Source organism: Haematobia irritans, chromosome 1 (genome assembly GCF_050003625.1).
Source record: "Haematobia irritans isolate KBUSLIRL chromosome 1, ASM5000362v1, whole genome shotgun sequence".
Lineage (NCBI taxonomy): Eukaryota > Metazoa > Arthropoda > Insecta > Diptera > Muscidae > Haematobia > Haematobia irritans.
The window spans coordinates 231,421,008-231,434,154 of NC_134397.1; the positions used below are offsets into that span (position 1 = coordinate 231,421,008).

A 13,147-nucleotide genomic window follows, 5' to 3' on the forward strand; every position below is an offset into this window, starting at 1 on the left:
ATAGAAATTTTGTTTTTTGAGAAAGTTTCATAGAAACTTTATCCTTAGAGAAAATTTCATAGAAATTTTGTTTTTAGAAAAAATTTCATAAAAATTTTGTCTATAAAGACAATTTCATAGAAATGTTTGTCTTTAGAGAAAATTTCATAGAAGTTTTGCCTTAAAAGAAAATTTGAAAGAAATTTTGTCTTTAGAGAAAATTTGATAGAAATTTTGTTTTTGGAGAAAGTTTTGTAGAAACTTTATCCTCAGAGAAAATTTCATAGAAATTTTGTATTTAGAGAATATTTCATAGAAATTTTGTCTTTAGAGAGAATTTATTGAAGTTTTGCCTTAAAAGAAAATTTGATAGAAATTTTGTCTTTGGAGAAAATTTCATAGACATTTTTGTCTTTAGAGAAAATTTCATAGAAATTTTGTCTTTAGAGAAAATTCATTGAAGTTTTGCATTAAAATAAAATTTCATAGAATTTTGTCTTTAGGGAAAATTTCATAAAAATTTTGTCGTTAGAGAAAATTTCGTAGAAATTTTGTCGTTAGAGAAAATTTCATAGAAATTTTGTCTTTAGTCTTTACAGAAAATTCAGTAAGAATTTTGTTTTTAGAGAAAAAAATAGAAATTTTTTCTATGGAAAAAAAAAAAATTTGTTTTTAGAGAAAATTTCATGGAAAATTCATAGACAGTTTGTCTTTAGAGTAAATGTCATAGAAATTTTATCCTTACAGAAAATTTTATATAAATTTTATCCTTAGCAAAAATTTCATAGAAACTGTGTCTTTAGAAAAAATTTCATAAACTTTTTGTCTTTAGAGAAAATTTCATAGTAGTTTTGCCTTAAGACAAAATTTCTATCAAACTTTGTCTTTAGAGAAAATTTTATAGAAATTTTGTCTTTAGAGAAAATATGATGGAAATTTTGTCTTTAGAGAAAATTTGATAGAAATTTTGACTTTAGAGAAAATTTCATAAAAACTTTATTCCCAGAGAAAATTTTATAGAAACTATGTCTCTAGTGAAAATTTCATAGAAATTTTGTCTTTAGAGAAAATTTCATAGAAATCTCATAGACATTTCGTCTTTAGAGAAAATTTCATAGAAATGTTGCCTTAAGAGAAAATTTCATGAAAACTTTGTCTTTAGAGAAATTTTCCTAGAAACTATGTCTTTAGGAAAAAAAAATCACAGAAATTTTGGTTTTAGAAAAAATTTCATAGAAATTTTGATTTTAAAGAAAATTTTATAGAAATTTTGTCCTTAGAGAAAATTTTATAGAAATTCTAGGACAATATAACCATGTCCGATATAACGATTTAACCATAAGCTATCGTGCTGAAATTTTGCATCAACTCGTCTTTGGTCTACGGGCAGGTCAAGTTCGAAGAAGGGCTATTTTGGATTCATAAATAAGTTTGCGTATCGGTTCACGTTTTAACATAGCCCCCATATAGCCCGATCTGACGATTTGACTTCTTCAGCGTTTAAATATCCGAGTATTTATCCGATTTGCTTGAAATTTAAAATCTGGGCTTCTAGAATCAGCAATTTTTATTCGATTTGCCTGAAATTCAAAATTTAGAGATATTTTAGATCATTAAATAGGTGTAGCGAATAAGGTGTAGATCAGTCCATGTTTTGCTATAGCCCCCATATGTTAAGTATTCCGATTTCCATTTTGGTATATATGTTGGTGAGTATTTCAGATTCGGCCCGGCCGAACATAAGTCCGTATTTACTTGTTTAATATTTCGGGGAGAAGATTCAAAAATCACCTGGTAAGACTGTCTGACATTTAATTTTTATAGGTTTTATTAATGCCCAGCAAAAAAGTGTCGCCAAAACAGTAGTGAAAATGTTCTTTTTGGATCCGAAAGTGGTGCAAAATTGGCACAGAAGCGATGAATTTAACATGGACTTGTCATAAGATGGATGTTCACCATTTTAACAGCCGTTGCACTGAATTTGCATTACTTCTTAAGGTGTGATGCGAATTCAGTGTTTTGGATGTGAATTAAGAAATTTTGTGATATTTTCACAAATAAATAATTTTTAGATTTTTTTTTGAGTTTTAATGCATTCTTACGCTTGTTTGGAACGTTTGACATCAAATATTTTCAAAAATTTGCAATTTTTCTAGAATGGATTTGGATTTTTTTTCGGCAAAATTTAAATAATTTTTACCATTTTATTAATTCTTAATCTATTTTTAACCTATTTGAAACAAAAAAAATTAAATTTTCCATAAAAAATATGAAAAAAGGAAATTGTAAAAAAATTGACTCAAATGAACTTCCTCTGCAGCTAAAATAAAGACCTTCTTTGGGAGGACTTTTTTGAAAGTGCTTTTAAAGTTGTGCCTTTAGAAGAACTTCCAAATTTGTTTGCTGGCTTTATATGACGTTTCCGACATCTAAAACTTTTTGACAGTCGAAAACCAAAAAAAAAATGGCAGTCCGATCATCTCTGAGCACAATAGCTCGAAAATAAAATTGAAATTGTCTCCTCGAGAAATATAAGCCTCTCCTCGAGAAATTGTCTCCTCGAGAAATACTCAAGATGGTACGAAGTGAGAAGCTTAATAGCAATTAGTTGCACTTATTATTCGCACGAAAAAGATCGACAAAAGATATATAAGCGGGATTCTGGATGTAGGCAAACCTCGAAGTGTCCACATCGAAATAGTGTGTATGCAGTTCAGACGTGGAAATCTTCATCATTACTGATGAGATCTATGACTATTGCAGCCTTTTGACATCGTACATATCCATAAATATTTAACACAATGTTATCTATTAAATACAATTTGTTGTCTAGTGTCCATTATTATTATTTTCTTAGATCAACAATAAGCGTTAATAACTTTCAGCTTTTATTTCCACTCTTATTTTTCTGTTTTTTTTCGTCACATTTCTTGTCATCTTCATTTCAATGATCTCAATAATGTTTTATAAATATTTACACAATAATTAATGTTGAGTAAATATTACATTGTCCCCACCATAGGTATGATGATGATAATTTATGTCAATTATTGAGCAAATGATAAACTCGAATATGACTCCATTTAATTTCAATGCTTTGCAAACCAAAAAAAAAAATAAGATGCGGGGAAAATGCAATAAAAGCCAATGAACGTTTTATGAAGCGGCTAGACAAACCTTTTTATGGCCAATGCCTACTTTCTGTTGAATATTTGTTTAAATAAATTTCAAATTTGTTAACTCATGAGCAGGGACATACTTTTTTATCGGAGCCATGAGATCTATGAATTAAAATTATATGTTATGAGTTGATTTTCATAAAATGTTGTAAAGCATTAATAAAAAGTTTTTGCAATATTTTCATTGAAAGCGGACTCTTATGTATGTTTGAATATGAACAAAATATTCATGGAAACCAGTAGCAAACATATTTGTTTAATAAAATCCAGCATAGGCCTAAGTGCAGAAACAATTTGTTAAGGAAGTTTTAATAACTTTTGAAAAGGTATTAAAACTGTCCTGTAGGTAGTAACCAGGGATCCGGAGCGGAGCGGAGCGTGGAGCGGAGCGGAGCAAGCCCTTTTTTTGCCGGAGCGGGAGCGGAGCGGGAGCGGCATTTCTAAAATCCGGAGCGGAGCGGAAGCGGAGCGGTTTCCAAATGAAAAACCGCTCCGCTCCGAATAAAATATTACTTGAATGAAATGTGTAACTTTGAAATTACTTAGTACTTAGCGTAGTGTGAGTAAACGTTTAAAATGTACGATATGTATTTTTGTACGTACGTACATTGGGGAAAACACAAAGTGTTTTTTTAGTAATTGTTTTCAAAAACGGCAAATGTCAAAATATATCTCTAGTATGTGTTGTAAAAGTAACAACTTTCGATCAATTACAAAGATGTTTGTAATGAACGCCAAATAAATGCAATTAAACGATCTTATTTATATTTAATTTTTTAGTTTTCTACACTGAAAAAAATATTGTCGTGAAGTCAAAGATTTCATGTCCTTAGAATAAGAATACAAATTTTGCTTAACATGGAAGACGCATTTCTCTAAAATAAAGTTTTTTCCTTGTCCAAAAAGTCAATAAACTTTTGAATGAAGTTGTAATGTCCTTATAATAAAGTGATTTTACTTAAAAATGTGTATCATAACATAAAAGATAAAATTTTTGAGGTAAGGTCAACGTGACTTTAATAATTAAGAAAAATTCTTTAAAATTAATAAAATTGTATTTAAATTTGTTTCCTTTTTGCATCTTGCCTACAAAGCAAAAAATCGTTAAAAAATAAGACAAGTTTTTCAACACTTTATATTAAAGACGCTTGTTACTTGAAACATAGCATAATTTCTACTGGAAGTCGAGTCTTAATATGGAAAATAAAAGGATTTTTTAAAGGATTTTGATAACAACTGACGAAAAAAATGTAAAAAAAATTAGAAATTAGCATTTGCTTCCTAGAAGCAAGTACATAACCCCCAAATTTAAAAGAGAATTGCGTCTTTAAAGTATCCTTACTTGTATTCTCCGCTTCTTTGGCTCGGAATTAATACCCAAACTATTAAAGTAAAGACAAAATCTTTGGAACCGGGCATGCGTTTTTTTCAGTGTAAGGACATTCATATTTGCTTTACTATTGTACTATACCCTAGCATTCTCTTATTTCTGATATTAGTTCTCGAAAATTTAATTAAAATTATGGATAGTTTCAATTTTGGTTGAAAAATGTGCGCATATACATTTATTTTAATTTTTTCTCACATTGAAAACTAATGACTTGATTTTATTATTGCATGTTATCTACTTTTTTGGGAACGAACATTTCTTAAAAACGCTGTTCGAAAATGTATTTTTACAATAAAGGGGAAAAAAGCGAAATTAGGTAACACTAGATCTGAGTAAGAATATTCGTAGGTATACCACGGACTGATTTCGATGGAGGTTGTTGCAAACATACACTGAAAAAAAGCATACTCGGTTCCAAAGATTTTGTCTTTACTTTAAAAAATTTGGTATTGATTCCGAGCCAAAGAAGCGGAGAATACAAGCAAGGACACTTTTAAAACACAATTCTCTTTTAAATTTAGGTTTTGTGTACTTGCTTCTAGGAAGCAAATTTTAATTTTTCGCTTTCTCAGCTTTTTTTTCTTCATATGCTATCAAAGTCCTTTAAAAACGAGTTAACGGCAACTTTATTTTCCAAATTAGGACTCGACTTCCAGTAGAAATTATGCTATGTTTGAAGTAAAAAACTTCTTTAAAATAAAGTTTTGAAAAACATGTCCTATATTTGAATGATTTTTTGCTTTGTAGTCAATATGCAAAAAGTCAACAAATTTAAAGACAATTTCATTAAATTTAAAGAATTTTTCAGAATTATTAAAGTCAAGTTGACCTTAGCCTATAAATTTTTTGTTTCATGTTAAGATACCCATTTTTAAGTCAAATCATCAAATATTACAAAACCTTTTCTCTACGTCTGTTGCAAAACAAAAAAAAAAACTTTCGGAGAGTAGTTACTTCTACTCTGTGTATAGACTTTCAATTCCAATCAGCGTTGCCGTTTTGGTCCGATCGGACCAAAATTGGTCCAAAAGATTTCTAATTTTTAAATTTGGTCCATTTTGGTCCATTTTCATAAATTTGGTTTCTATCACATATTAAATAGTAGATGGTGCACCGCAAAGAATATTGTCGGGAGGCCAAATATTTCACATGCTTAAAATACGAATACGAATTTTGCTTAGAATAGAAGACGTATTTCTCTGATATAAAGTTTTTTCCTTGTCTAAAAGTCTCTAAACTTTTCAATGAAGTCAGTTTGTCCTTATAGCTAAGTGATTCGACATAAAAATGTGTATCCTAACATGAATGAAAATTTCGTTTTAATGAAGTCAAAATGGATTTAATATTTCTGAAAAATCTTCAAAATTAATAAAATGTTTCAACACATTGTTTTAAAGTCATTATACCCTAAACCACATAGTGGTTAGGGTATAATAAATTTGATCTGCCAAAAAATGTGCCTACCAGAAATATTGATTTTAGACCCCATAAAATATATACCGATCGACTCAGAATCACCTCCTGAGTCGATCTAGCGCTTGGTGTCCGTCCGTCCGTCCGTCTGTCCATGTATGAAATTTGGTACAGGGAGTTTTTGGGCACAACGACGAACGCTATTGAATTTGGAAGAAATCGGATCAAATTTAGATATAGCTCCCATATATATGTATCGCCCGATTTCGACAAATGGGGTCACGCTGTGCTTTTTTTCAAACGGATCGTCGCCAAATTTGGCAAAAGGTAATCTCTTTCATCGCCCTTCAAGTCTGCAAAATTTCATCCAAATCGGTTCAGATTTAGATATAGCTCTCATATATATGTATCGCCCGATTTTCCCAGATTTAGCTATAGCTCCCTTATATATGTACCGCCCGATTTTTCTCGAAGAGGAGCGGAGCGGAGCGATTTTTTTTTCTCGGAGCGGAGCGATTTTTTTTTCTCCGGAGCGGGAGCGGAGCGGAGCGAAAAAAATGGACCGCTCCGGATCCCTGGTAGTAACTCTCATAAACCAGATCACTGGAAAAGAATAATGTTACTTTTTCATGGGAAAAATGTAATATGTTTTGACAACCATATTATTTTTTCGGAAATTAAGAATCAGCAAGTTTGTTATATTAGGAGAGAAAACAATATTTTTGCTGCAAAAGTGTTACATGCTTTCGGTGAAAAAGTAACATTATGCTCTTCAAACTTGCAAATGTTTTGGGGTGATCTTGTGCTTGTTTATGAGATCCGCCGTTTAATTACCATGCGAAAATTGGTTCATATCGGAGCATAATTATTTACAGACTCCTCTATATAAACCGATCAATAATTAAAGAGGCCTATATTAGTACTTAATCTGCCTTTTTTATCAAACATAAAGTCCATATGGACTTACTAACAATATAGAAGACAATGTTGAGAATTTTTAAGTCATTGACAATTGTTACCACAAGTCCATTGTATTATACTCTTTAACATATTGTGGACCAAAATTATTGATAACATCTCAAATCCTTTAAATTTGTTGCGAACTATATGAAGGTTTATATTCTCATATGTATGAATTTGAATCTGAACCAATCTAGACAAAATTGTATACACTTCTACAAAATCTATGTACTTAAAATTTAAATCTAACGTTATGGGACGAAATACATTTTTGTTAATGGCAACATAAGGAAAGTCTGAAGTCGGGCGGGGCCGATTATAATATACCAAGCACAACTTTGTATATAGGTCTACATTTCGATAAAATCTCAAATCCTTCATATTTGTTGAGTGCTTTATATAAAGATTTATACTCCCATTAATCAATATTTAAAACTGACCCGATTTGGACAATATTTTGTTAGACTTTTACAAAATTTTGGGCACAGTGTGGCGTAGGGTATAAATATGGGAAATCTTTATAATTTTTTAGGCAATTTCGCAAAAATGCATTTATGATTCATCAGTCGATAAATATGTATTAGAGGTATAGGAAAATTTGAGTCATTTTTCCAAGTTTTCGTCTTAGCAGTGAGCAGCAGTAAGAAATAAAATTTTGAAAAAATTTGCTACAGAAATAAAAATTTTTTCTAGAAATAAAATTTTGACAAAATTTTCTATAGAATAAAATGTTTACCAAAAAGATCTATAGAAATAAAATTTTTTTAGAAATAAAATTTTGACAAAATTTTCTATAGAAATAAATTTTAAAAAAATTATCAATAGAAATAAAATTACAAAAAAAAATGTATATACACGCAAAGAAAAAAAAAACGTTTGGAAAACGTGTACCGAAAACGTTTTTCTTTTGTTAGAGTTTTTTGAATTGCTTCGAAAATTTTAAACTTTTATCACCAAAAAAAATTCGTTTGTTACAAAATTTTTATTTTTTTAATAAAAAAAGTTATTTTTGAAACAACAACACAGTCCATTTCGTTTATATCAAACACTGTTCTTTTCTGACTTTAGGTCTTTAATAAGACACATTTTATAGTTCAAAATTTAATATAGTACATTTGAACATTTTTTCGGAATCTTTCGAACATATCTGGAATATATGTAAAAAAAATCTTTGGTCGAAGCAGGGATCGAACCCACGATCCTTGGCATGCAAGTCGGACGTAGCAACCACTGCTCCACGGTGCCAAACTAAATGTTTGTTTCTGTTAAATAAACTTTGTTTATTCGGTTCGTGGGCGCCGCAAGCTATGCTATATAAATATAACTTATATGTGTAATTGTCTATTGGTAAAAAAATTTTTAAAAATTTATAAAATCGTATAATTTCGTCTACATTGTTGGTATTACAGGAAAAGGTGTTAAGAACTAAAAAACCTCGTGGATGTGAGGGAAAATGCAATTAGCAAGAAGACAATGTTTTTTTTAGCTAATCTTTATGAAATTGTTTTTACATCCTGGAAAAGAATAAACGTTTATCACAAAAAATATATACTTTTCTTCCAAATACACTTCCTTACAGCGAAAAGCAAATGAGAAACGATCTTTGTTTGTCAAAATTTCGTTTCGTTTTTACAAAATTTTATATAGAAATAAAATTTTTACAAAGTTTTCTATACAAAATAAAATTTGTATATAATTTTATAATTTAAATAATTTTTACCATTTTATTAATTCTTAATCTATTTTTAACCTATTTGAAACAAAAATATTTCAATTTTTCATTAAAAATATGAAAAAAGCGAGTTATAAAAAAATTTACTCAAATGAACTTCTTCTGCAGCTAAAATAAATAACTTCTTTGGGAGGACATTTTTGGAAGTGCTTTTAAAGTTGTGCCTTTAGAAGAACTTCCAAATAGAAATAAAATTTTGCAAACTTTTCTATAGAAATAAAATTTTGCAAGCTTTTCTATAGAAATAAAATTTTGACTAAACTTTTTATAGAAATAAAGTTTTGACAAAATTTTCTGGAGAAATACAATTTTTACAAAATTTTATATAGAAATACAATTTTTACAAAATTTTATATAGAAATAAAATTTTTACAAAGTTTTCTATACAAAATAAAATTTGTACACAATTTTCTATAGAAATAAAATTTGTACACAATAACATTTTATTAAAGTTTTCTACAGAAATAAAATTTTGAAAAAAATTTCTACTGAAATAAAATGTTGACCAAAAATTTCTATAGAAATAAAATTTCCTATAGAAATAAATTTTTTAAAGAATTTTCTGCCAATATTCGACATATGTATATAGGTATATGGTATTAAAATAAAATTAAAAAAAAATTAATTTGATTGTTCGAAATATTCCAAATAAATTGCCCACCACCAAGGGCATTAAAATGGATCAATTCAGCCCATCTGCTAGTCTAACATTCTAGAAAACATAAAATAATCTCCGTAATTGGAAGTTGCTTTTCATTTACAATCATACCGTACATTGATCGGATGAACGCAATGGAAACTAATTTGCGTAAAAACTTGTTTAGTTATAACAAGTATATACGGCCGTAAGTTCGGCCAGGCCGAAGCTTATGTACCCTCCACCATGGATTGCGTACACGCAGAGAAGAAACATGATTGTCACAATCATATTCGAAGAGTAAAATAATATGATAACAGCAATTTTTGCGGCGACCATGTAACATTTTAACCTGCAACCATGTTGGCTCAGTGAACATGGTTCTAAGAAAAATACAATTGTCCTCATCTAAAATGTTATTATATTGATAAAAAGAATTTTGTTTCCATTAAAAGACAATGGTCACGATCTAAAATGTTATGTTATTCGTCAAAAATGTTTTTCTTCTAGTTAAAAGAACATGGTCACAACCTAAAATGTTTTGATTTTTATGAAAAACCTTTTTTCGTCGTCGAAAAAAGGACGCCACTTGAGAAAAGAAAACACAAAATCAACTTTATTTATTTGTTTATATTTATTTATAAACTAATTCATTGTTTATTTGTATTTATAATGTCGTGCAAGCAAACATCACATATTTTTACACACTCTAGTTTGGTTCAATTTCAACAATAAGTAATCATTCCATATTTACTTCGTGCCCATCATATGTACAAACACAGACATCATATAACTGCAAATAAAAATAAATTATGCCATATGTCAAAATGCAGAACAAAAACTAGGTACATCTGTTTCAATTACACTTTCCTTTTTTGTATTCACATAAAACCACGTGCCATTTCTGAATAAATAAATTAACACAAAACACAATAATTCCGTATTCTCCGTCCATTCCAAGAAACAATCAACACACGACTGACGCGCAAAATGTACCTGCTCAATGTTTTTATAAAATTCTTGTCGCTGCAAAAAAATTAAATGGTCACGAAAACAATGTACATGGTCTTTATGGAGAAAATACTTTTTTCTCTGCAAAAAAGTAAAAAAAATTGAATGGTCAGGTACATAATTTTCCTGACCATATAATGGTCTCAAATTTTATCATTTAAATAATAGAACATGTTTGCGGCATTTGAGAACCATTTAAATGCTTATTGCCAACATATACTTTTCTCCGCTCGAAAATTATTTTTACAAAGACAAAATACATGGTTTTCGCGACAATTACATACTCTAAATAAGCATTAAATGGATGCGGCAACCATGTCCAAACATGTTTTTTCTGTGCGTGTAGAAACTTCTACTGAAGCCGATGGCAAGGTATCTTAAAACTTCCTAACACCGTAATATATACCACATAGTCCATACGTGGTATATATTAAACTAAAAAAGGCCGATTAAATACGTATGTAATTAAGTTTAAAGTTTCTACAGAAATAAAATTTTGACTAAATAAAATGTTGACAACATTTTCTATAGAAGTAAAATGTTGACAAAATTTTCTATAGAAATAAAATTTGGAAACAATTTTCTAGAGAAATAAAATTTTGACAAAATTTTCTATAGAAATAAAATTTTGACAATGTTTTCTATAAAAAATAAAATGTTGGTAGAATATTTTTGGCTCGAGTGGTGACCATGATTATGAACCGATATGGACCAATTTTTGTGTGGTTGGGGATCGGCTATATATAACTATAGACCGATATGGACCAATTTTGGCATGGTTATTAGCGGCCTTATACTAACACCACGTTGCAAATTTCAACCGGATCGGATGAATTTTGCTCCTCCAAGAGGCTCCGGAGATCAAATCTGGGGAACGGTTTATATAGGGGATATATATAATTATGGACCGATATGGACCAATTCTTGCGTGTTTGTTAGAGACCACATTCTAACACCATGTTCCAAATTTCAACCGGATCGGATGAATTTTGCTCCTCCAAGAGGCTCCGGAGGTCAAATCTGGGGATCGGCTTATATGGGGGCTATATATAATTATGGGTCGTTGTGGACCAATTTTTGCATGGTCATTAGAGATCATATACCAACACCATGTACCAAATTTCAGCCGGATCGGATGAAATTTGCTTCTCTTAGAGCAATCGCAAGCCAAATTTGGGGGTCCATTTATATGGGGACTATACGTAAAAGTGGACCGATATGGACCAATTTTTGATTGGTTGTTAGAGACCATATATCAACACCATGTACCAAATTTCAGACTGATCGAATGAAATTTGCTTCTTTTAGAGCAATCGCAAGCCAAATTTGGGGGTCCATTTATATGGGGGCTATACGTAAAAGTGGACCGATATGGACCAATTTTTGCATGGTCATTAGAGATCATATACCAACACCATGTACCAAATTTCAGCCGGATCGGATGAAATTTGCTTCTCTTAGAGCACTCGCAAGCCAAATTTGGGGGTCCGTTTATATGGGGGCTATACGTAAAAGTGAACCGATATGGCCCATTTGCAATGCCATCCGACCTACATCAATAACAACTACTTGTGACAAGTTTCAAGTCGATAGCTTGTTTCGTTCGGATGTTAGCGTGATTTCAACAGACGGACGGACGGGCGGACATGCTCAGATCGACTCAGAATTTCACCACGACCCAGAATATATATACTTTATGGGGTCTTAGAGCAATATTTCGATGTGTTACAAACGGAATGACAAAGTTAATATACCCCCATCCTATGGTGGAGGGTATAAAAATGTGAAGTGTTTTAAAAAAATTAGTTTAGCCGGAGTCGAGCAAAATTTGTACGACTCCGACTCCAGCAAAATCTTCAGACTCCGACTGCGACTCCACAGCCCTGGTTAGCACAAAATTTAGTTATCACAACGAATCTGTTTTCTCTGTGTGCTATAATTTGTATGTTTGTAAATTAAAAAATCCTAAAGGAAAAAAACGATATTCTATATTACCTTGCGCATCTTCTATAAACTTCACTCTCGATGAATGGGTTAAAATTCCTAACCGAAATACTATTTTTCTTAACGAAATGTTTTCTTTATAACGATTAAAAACTTTCGTAGGTCAACTTCACATGTATGTCACTATTGAACGGTTAAAACCGTTTTTAACATACTAACGATTACGAAAACTTTTACTTATTCCACACCATTTAATTCAAGTTTAATTTTAAGTTATATTTGCCTTATTTGATTTTAGTTGGCTGTGTGTAGATATCTGAATACATTTACTTAAGTAATTTTGTCTATAAAATGTTCACCTTTTAGGCATCACGTACTAACCTATCATAACCATCATATGATTTTACACACTTTTTAAAATTATTTTTAATAGGGTAGTGAAACCTTGGTTAAAAAATTTAGCCTTAATCATGTTTTCTTTTCATTTTGTTTTGTTGTGTTTTTTTTTTGTAATTTTTATAATGACCTTGAAAATTTTTTTCTTTAAATTCTATATTTTTTTAGTAAGAAAGGAAATACACACTCAAGTATGAATTTAGAATTATATTTCATTTGTTTTGATACATTTGTGATATCTAATAGATATTTGCCAATATTATTTCCATCTTTGCATTTTGTAACTTCACTTCACTTAATATTCAATATTTATATTTCACCTTTATTTTCTATAGCAACCAGTTGTGATTTAATTTCGTATCGATCTTTCTTTTTCCCGAATAAAATGCAATCTTTATTTTTTCGCGGTCTGTATGATACTAAATTCGTTTCTTATTCAACATTTCTCAATGTTATATGGGGCAAATGGTTTTTTGCTTACTATGCATAAATGGTAAAAAATTATA

At 30.1% G+C, this 13,147-nt stretch overlaps 1 protein-coding gene across 2 annotated transcripts in view; it reads right to left on the minus strand.

The window, feature by feature from the left end:
* The window catches only part of LOC142223807 (acyl-CoA Delta-9 desaturase), a 118,286-nt gene extending 105,233 nt beyond the window's left edge, over positions 1 to 13,053 (minus strand). The window contains exon 1 of one of the 2 annotated variants that reach the window (XM_075293785.1): positions 12,962 to 13,053. The gene's annotated coding sequence lies outside the window, so the exon portion shown is untranslated. Of the gene's footprint in view, positions 1 to 12,296; positions 12,425 to 12,961 lie in introns of those variants that run through there. The other variant, XM_075293966.1, reaches the window with a different exon arrangement.
* Positions 13,054 to 13,147: the final 94 nt, after the last annotated feature.